At 42.6% G+C, this 8,924-nt stretch overlaps 1 pseudogene; it reads right to left on the reverse strand.

The window, feature by feature from the left end:
* On the reverse strand, positions 1,913-2,574 carry Gm14350 (predicted gene 14350; annotated as a pseudogene).

The raw sequence follows: 8,924 nt of genomic DNA on the forward strand, positions 1-8,924 counted from the left end.
GCCAGGCTTCACCCTTGGCATGAGTCAGCAAGAGGGACCAGGACCAAGAGAACCCCAAGGAAAGTTCCCCACTGTGCCTCTCTCCAGAAAATACCATCAGCAAAGTCACAAGATCAATAAGTGTTTAGCTATGTAAGTAAGCCTAGTTCAGCCACCTTCCCTGTCCATCTAGCCCTTCTTATAATTCCACCAAACATCACATGTCTATGGGCCTTGCCACAGAATGTTTCTTGTCTCAGCATGAGTCTCCCTCAGCTGACATAACTGTGACCATCAGTTGGAGTCTTCAGAAGTGTTAAGAAGCCAAAGGACACCACCAGAAGTTCTCCAGTGAGTTTCTCCCCATAGATTCCCAACAAACAAAGTCTAACTACAAAATGTAAGGCAGACAAACACACATATTTCATTAGTGAAGAGTCCCTCATCACACATCATTCTTTCATGTGCTTGTTTAGCAGAACATCCTTTCACCTGTGTCAGCTTCAGTAAAATGTTCTTTCATTTGTTTGCCTTAGACAAACACCATGCAACACAACTGACTGTCCAAAGAACCCATAAGTTTCCATTTCAGAGAGGTACACACATTTCCTTCAGGGTTAGCTCTCAGTTTTAGAAGAAAGGGAAAACTTGTTTGAATAAAAGGTACCTAGAAGGTGTCAGGAGCTATAGGTTTTGTAGGGAGTCTAACCAGAAAGGGCAGCTTCCCTTTGCCTGGGCAAGGAATGGAGCCACCTGTGGCTTCAGGCAGCTGTGACAGAACATGAACAGGCAAGTTCACTCTATATCATGGAGACTTGAGGCACAATCAGCAGACGTCCCCTCCCCCCCTAGGAAGGCAAGGACAATTCCAGTAGCAAAAGGACAGTGACAAGACTGCTATTCCTGGATCCAGTAAGGGACCATTTCCCAGAAAAAAGTACTTGTCCTTTGCCCAGAGCAAGCTAGGAACTCTTACTAGCTTTTTCAGGCTGCTGGCTATCACAGACTCTGAAAAAAGAAAGGCCTGAGATATATTCAATGTTGATTTGTGGTTGAAACTGTCCAAGTAGTCCCTGTTGAAATGGCCTTTAGTGTCCCTTCAGTGCACCTGCATGCCCTCACAAGGCCATTTTTTCCCTGGGCCTTCGTGCTCCCCCACACCCCAAACCTACCCACCATGCTACCTTATCTCTCACCACCCAGAGACAGCCTTTCTTCTTGGAATTGCTTCTCCCAGGGTTAACTCTTTAATGTCTCCATCACTAGGTATGCATCGGTCCTTCTGGATTCCCAGGTCCTTTAGCCTCTCCTCAGGGTCCTCTCTGATTGGCTCACCCTGCCCACCCTTGCTGTATACCTCTTTACACTGCTGTGTGTATCCTTCTTCCTGAATTCCTTAGTTTTCCTGAAAGCCAGAAGGTGCCACCATGCCTCACCCTGCTTCCACACCTCTTCCCAATCTATATTTCTTTCTTCACTCTATTCCTCTTCCAGGGAGCCTCTCTCTGCCACCCCTCTCTCTTTGGCTTCCTTCCACCTCTCTTTGGACAGTCATATCATTCTGCCCCCTCCTCCACCGCCCATCTCCAGTTCCTTCTCCTCTCCCCCACCAAGACCAGACCAGATAAGTCCCATTCCATTTTTAGATGACTGCTTATGACACTAGCTCACTTTTCTCACAGGCTGAATTGACAGCTGCTCCATCCGTCCATTTTCCACTCACCAAACACACCCAGCAGAGTGCTTCAGACAGCATGCCATACCCACAGAAGCCTGCATTTTTCAGGACAACTGGTATGTTTGCATTGAGCCCAGGACACACTCTAGAGCAGCAACCTGAGCCCATCTGGAAATTACAACTTCAACTTTATTTCCAAAGAAATTAACTTTATTTCTGTAGTTGTGATAATGCAGTAACAAATGGTTAGAAGTGTTTTATCAGGTCGTAGAGATAGATATGGAAATCATCTTCAAACTTGATGAAGTACAGTAGGCTTGGCTTCAACCTGGTGAATGACCATTCCGACCCTCCTGGAGTGGTCATCTTTGGTGTATTCCACGTGTTTTCCTATCAGGCCATCCACAAGCTCCAGGTCGATGTCTAAAGGAGGGAGATCACTGAACACCTCCACAATAAGGAGGTCACCCTCTTTATAATCATCCAGAAGCTGGTACATGTATAATACAGGATCTCTCTTATAAGTAATATAAAAGTTGCTATCCAAGATAGACACTTGTCCCAGGACCATCCCCCTCCACTCGTCCTTAGAGCCATGCTCACCCTCAAATAGATGAATAACTGCTTTGCCAATTATGACATCAGCAAGGCTGGCATCAGTGACTCGAGATGATGCCACTTTGTCAGAAAGAACCTTTAGGGACAATACCCTCTTATCTGTGTGAAATTCCAGCCCATACATGCAGTCAATCCCATCATATTTCTCCAGGTACAGGGAGGGGTTTATAGGCACCTGATCCAGCACAGTCCCTTTCCACTGTGTGATAGGCTCATCTCCTTCTTTCCTCTCATGAGAAATTCTGCAGCCCACAATGTTCCTTTGGGGCAGGGCTGGAGATCTGCTCCTCTGCCTCTTCCAACCAGCCCTGGCACCTGATTGTGTGGTGCTGTCTCTGCGGTTCCCTAGGGCCCCTGTGAAGGAAGTACTAGAGAGTGGCAAAGCTGTTGGCTGGTGTCCAATAGAATCAGGAATTCCCCAAAAGGGGAACAAGAGACTCTCCTCAGTGACTGGCTGTTCTTTTCCCAGATACTAGGTGCTCTGCTGAGTCTAGAGCCCTGCCCCCATAGGATAGTTGCAAATCTGTTTGGAAGTCAGGAAGAGCTTTAAAGTGCCTCTCCTCCCTTCATTTTAGTGTCCTGAGCTTCCCTGCCTGCTGCCCCCAGTCCCCTCTGTTTTCCCTGGCTGCTTCCAGGTACCCACCTCCGGGCTCCACCTTGTTCTTTCCAGAACCTCAGTCTGGCTCTGAAGGACATCCCCAGGTTCTGCTGCTCACTGCAGATCCCACCTCCCAACTCTTCCCCTTTGTCTTCCCCTGTGCGGGGGTTCCCACTGCTACTTTGTTTCTCCTGAGGGGCTCAGTCCCATCCCCCTCCACCACCACCACTGCTCCAGGACGCCCACCTTTTAGCCTGCCCTTTCTAGTGTCCTACTGCCAGAGATAGTGGCTGCCAGAGGGCCTCCGGACACCTTGTGGCCACTTCTGCTAAAAGCCTGAGGAGAGGTGAAGGAGTCCAGCCCAGGGAGAGCTTGCCAGAGGTGAGAAGGAAAGATCCTCCTGCTGCAGGAGGCAAGAGTTGTGTGAGCCCGTGACTGGGCAGATGAAGTGACTGTTGCTGGTGTCCTGGTGCTGCTGGTGTGCTCCCGGGTCCTTCAGCTTAGCTCTCTGGAGGCCAAGATCCTTTGCCACCTTGAGATTCAGCCAAAGGCTTCAGCAATAATAGTTCCCTCCCCTTTCCCAGAGACCAGCCTCCTGCCTGCAAAGAGTCCCCTCCCTACTACCTATCCCCTTCCACTGTTTTAGAGTTCTGTTCCACTAGAACAGAACTCAGGGTGATCAATTATATACTTTAAAGCTAGTTTTTCTTTTTATCTAATACATGATTATTGCTTATTTAATTGTATTACTGTCTTTAATGTGTAAAATTTGATTTTGCAGTGAATGTTGCTTTCTCTCAGTCTCTGAATTTTTTCTCTTTTCTTTTTTTAATTAGGTATTTTCTTCATTTACATTTCCAATGCTATCCTAAAAGCCCCCTCATGCCCTCCCCCCCCACTCCCCTCCCTCCTCCCACTTCTTGGCCCTGGCATTCCCCTGTACTTAGGCATATAAAGTTTACAAGACCAATGGGCCTCTCTTTCCACTGACGGCCAACCTGGTCAACTTCTGATACATATGCAACTAGAGACATGAGCTCTGGGGGGTACTGGTTAGTTCATATTGCTGTTCCAGCTATAGGGTTGCAGATCCCTTTAGCTCCTTGGGTACTTTCTCTAGCTCCTCCATTGGGGGCCCTGTGATCCATCCAATAGCTGACTATGAGCATCCACTTCTGTGTTTGCTAGCCCCAAGAATAGCCTCACAAGAGACAGCTATATCAGGGTTCTTTCTAGGCAAATGGATGGACCTGGAGTCTCTGAGTTTTAGAAGAATAGTTCCACAAGTACTAGTAATAAAATATTCATCAGAATGTAAATTTTTGTGAAATGCCTTAAATTCTGAGGGGAAAAATAATCAATTTTTAATTTTTGAACTAAGACTAGGTCTACTTAACAAATATTGGAGTAATAGTATACTATTTTATTAAATTGTCATAAATCTGTTCCTGAGTTCATATTTGGTTCATTAAAAATGTACGATATGAGACAGGCATGGTGGCACACGCCTTTAATCCCAGCACTTGGGAGGCAGAGGCAGGAGGATTTCTAAGGATTTCTAAGACAGCCTGGTCGACAAAGTGTGTTTCAGGACAGCTAGGGCTACACAGAGAAACCCTGTCTCAAAAAAAAAAGAACAACAACAAAACAAACAAACAAACAAACAAACAAATGTATGATATAGCAAAATCAAACACAGAAAATAGCCAATAATCTGATCCAAAGCCCTATGAATAAATATTTAGGATGTACTGATAGTATGGTGGTCTGAAAGAAAACCTTTCCCATATACTCCCATAGGCTCCCAGGGAGTGGAACTATTAAGAGGTGTTGCCTTGTTGAAGTAGGTGTTGCCACGATGGAGGAAGCATGTTACTGAAGATGGGCTGAGGTCTCAGAAGCTCAAGCCAGGCTTAGTGGCTCTCAAAATTTCTCTGCTGTGGCATCTCTTCTCTCTTTTTCCAGCACCATGTCTACTTGCATGCAATAAAGAACTAAACCTCCTAAACTGTCAGCCAGCCTGTATTAGTCAGAGTTCTCTAGAATCACCGAACTTATAGGATATCTCTATACATAAGGAAAAATAATTGGAATATTTACAGTCTGCTGTCCAATTAACCCAACAATGGGCCGCTGTGAATAGGAAGTCCAAGAATCTAGTAGTTGCTCAGTCCCATGAGGCTACTTGTTTCAGCTGGTCTGTATAAACTGGAATCCTAATAAACTGGAATCCTAACGAAGTATGTTCCAACAAATGTGCTGGCAAGTGCAAGCAGGCAGAGAGGAAGGAAGCCTTCCTTCTTCCATTGTCCTTATGTATACCTCCAGCAGAAGGTATGGCCCAGATTAAAGGTATCTACCACCAAGCCTGGACCGAAGCTGTTGTTTACTTGGAACTTGTTGTCCCAGGCTAGCCTTGAACTCAGAGATCTGCTTGCCTCTGTCACATGGTATCTGAAACACAAGCTATTTACTTTACTTTTTTGTTTTGTTTTTTTTGAGACAGAGTTTTTCTGTATAGCCCTGGCTGTCCTGGAACACACTCTGTAGACCAGGCTGGCCTCGAACTCAGAATCTGCCTGCTTCTGCCTCCCAAGTGCTGGGATAAAAGGTGTGCGCCATCACACCCAGCACAAGCTATTTACTTTAACCACACAACTACTTTTAAGACAATGAAAACAATGACAAAATATTAAAAGAAGCATGATCATTTTGATTCAACATTTAATGTATAAGAGAATATTAACCTACTTACTTTTGTAAAGCAGTCTATATCCAAGGCAATATAAGAGTGTGTTTATTCTGTCTTCATAGCATAGCAGCCAATCAATAGATATGCCATACATCATATTTAGATAGATTATATTTAATATTTACACCTGAGATGATTACCCTTAGAATCCTAACCCACAGTGAAAGAGGGCTACGTGGGTCTTAAACTGTCATTTAAAAAATAAATCATAAGCTTATTCTGGTATTTTCTCTTTAAGTATTTCCCTTTACAATGGATGCAGTTCCTTAGGGAATTAGCATCTATGAAATTCTTGCTCACCTCTTAGATTTAATGGCCTGGTGAAGTAGTTCAGTAACTAAAGCCACTTGCCTCAGTTCCCTCCCTGTGACCCCTGTCCTGGAAAGGGAGAAGTAAGCTTGCAAGTTGTCCTCTGACCTCCTCAGTTATGGTAAGGCACAAGCATTCCCACTTCTCTCACATCCACACATACAAATAAAAACGAGGAAAAGCATCTTAATACTATAAGGGTCCAAAAATTACTGAAGGTAGACCCCAGGCTCAGATAGTATGCAAAAACAAAGAGCTTTTATTCTGTAGAAATAACCAGCATTTGGGGGTTAACAATTCTTTGAAATGGCAACCCCCACATAAAGGCATGCAGGCCTTCTTACAGGGAACTTGGGAACTCTCTAGAAGAATTAGGTAATCTAAAATTTCATTAGTGGTTGCTGGGAGGAAGAGGCACGGTTATAGGTAATGAGTGTTCTACATACCTATGTCATGATCATTCAATCACTTGATGAACTAGGACAGCCCAGTGCATTAGAGGGTTTGATGATCTTGTTCTGGATTTTATGGTCTGTTCCTACAGCTGGTGTCTTCTGACCTAAGCTTCTGGGACTTACTATGGTCTATTCTTTAAGCTGGTGCTTTATGGCCTTTTTTGACACCAGGCCTGGTCCTCAAAATGGAGACAAATGAGGTCCTTAAATGGGGACAAGTGTATATTTCTAAGACTGACCATTTGGTGTTATATAACCAACCATTCAAGGATTCATCCTTGTGGAAAGATGGTTCTTCCTCTCTCAACATTTGATTATTTGAAACTTTTCATCTGGGGTCAGTCCCCATGTGATTCACCACCTATTTTTTGATATGTCATCTATTATTTACACTGTTCAGGACTTGGTTTTTGTAAATATTATTTCTTTTATATTTTGAGATTGTTGTGCATTTATACCATTTCCCCTTCCTTTTCTCCTTCAAGTCTTTCTATATACTCTCTTTGCACTATTTCTCACCCATTGCCTCTTTTTACCTTAATTATCATTACATACATATATTTATGCATACATGTATATGCATATACATACAAATTCCTAATACAACCTGCTCAGTATGTATAATGTTACTTGTATGCAAGTTTTTTAGGAAAATCAGTTGTATCTTTTTCACAGGGAAAGAATTTCACCCCCTTTCAGCATTCTTTAGTTGCCTGTAGTTCTTTGTATAGATTGAGGTTTGGTCTATGTATTGTAATGCTAATTCTGTACCCAAAGATCTAAGTCTATGAGTGAATTCTCAGCTTTACTGGCTTTATTGTGCAAACCTTGTTCCTTGATTTAAAATTACAGGTTAAATACAATTAGCTACAACCATTTACTGGAAGATGAAATGTTTGGAGTGACCTGAATGCAAGAGAGACAGAGAAGAGGAGAGGAAGAACAGGACAGAAGTGGAAGCCACCATGGGGGAGAGGAACCATGAACACATGGCCATAAGAAACAACAAGTATCTGGGATCCATTGCTAGGGAAGTAGCTAGGCCAGCAATTAGTAGATTAGGGGTGATCCCCCAGTAATTACCAATGCCAAATTAAATAACCATAGTCTGAGTCTCATTTATGTGTAAACTCATAGGGGATAGCTTAAATTGGTTGTATTCTAGACTTTATATGGGTGTAGTAGCTCCTGACATTACTAGAAGACACCATCTCATAAAAGTCCCTGCTTCTCTGACTATTATAATCTTTCTGCAAGAGGAAAATTATGACTAGTACTGGAAACCTAGTCATCTGCTCAAAGCTAGTGATGTCATTGATCTTGGAGGAAAACCTACAACTGTCATTTTACTAAACCAGCACAATCCCTTACTACATTGCAAGTATTTGTTCTTATCTCCACAGATAAGTGTAACCCTTACTCCTCATTAAGGTCATAGAAGCCTCTCTGAATTAGAGACCATTAGATTTTTAAAAAAAGCAAATTATAACAACAACTAGTCAAATGTGGAACACACTTTTAATCTCAGCACTAGGAAGGCAGAAGCAGGCAATGAGTTCGAGGTCTGATTGGTCTACATAGTGTGTTCCAGGACAGCGTGAGCTACGTAGTGAGACCCTGTCTCAAAACAAAATTGCAAACAAACAAAAAACTAAATATAAAACAGAACAACAACAAAAACCTAATGTATTACAAAATGTTTATAATGGCCAGTTCTACTCAGTAGGAAATTTTGTATATTTCCATTACAACTGAACTCAAAATCATTGCCATCTACTCCTATAGGAACTTAAAAGGAAACAACCTTAGTTTTTCTGTTTGTTTGCTTATTTTGTTTTGTTTTGAGACAGAGACTCACTGTGTAGCCTACTAGGCTGGCCTCAGATTCACAGAGGTCCACCTGCCTCTGCTGTCTGAGTGCTGGTATTAAAGGTGTGTACTTAGGCCTGACTCATATTAGAGTATTATTTACATCATTTTCAAATTTTCTATAATTTTAAAATAATTTCTTTTTGATAGAAGAGAGGTTTTCTATTTATTTATTTATTTATTTATTTATTTATTTATTACTTATTCACTTTACACCTTGCTCACTGCCCCCTCCCCATTACCCCTCCCACGATTCTATCTCCCATTCCCCCTCCCTTTCTCCTCTGAGCTGGTGGGGATCCCTGGGTATCCCCTCACCCTGGCACATCAAGTCTCTGCACACATCCACAGAGAGTTATTTTTTTAGAAGAATATTAATATTAAACAGACAAGGAAGAATTTTCACAGTCTTTTTTTATATATATAATTTTTTCTTTATTTCTTGGATATTTTCTTTATTTACATTTCAAATGTTATCCCCTTTCCTGGTTTTCCCCCGAAAACCCCTATCCCATCCCCCTCCCTCTGCTTTTTTGAGGGTCTTCTCCCATCCTCCCACCCACTCCCACCTGAATTTTCACTGTCTTAAAGGATAGTACTCCACATTATAGGATAATATACTTCATGCTTCTTCAGGTAAATTCAAAATATATGAATTCAGTAGCA

Source organism: Mus musculus, chromosome X, assembly GCF_000001635.26.
Source record: "Mus musculus strain C57BL/6J chromosome X, GRCm38.p6 C57BL/6J".
Lineage (NCBI taxonomy): Eukaryota > Metazoa > Chordata > Mammalia > Rodentia > Muridae > Mus > Mus musculus.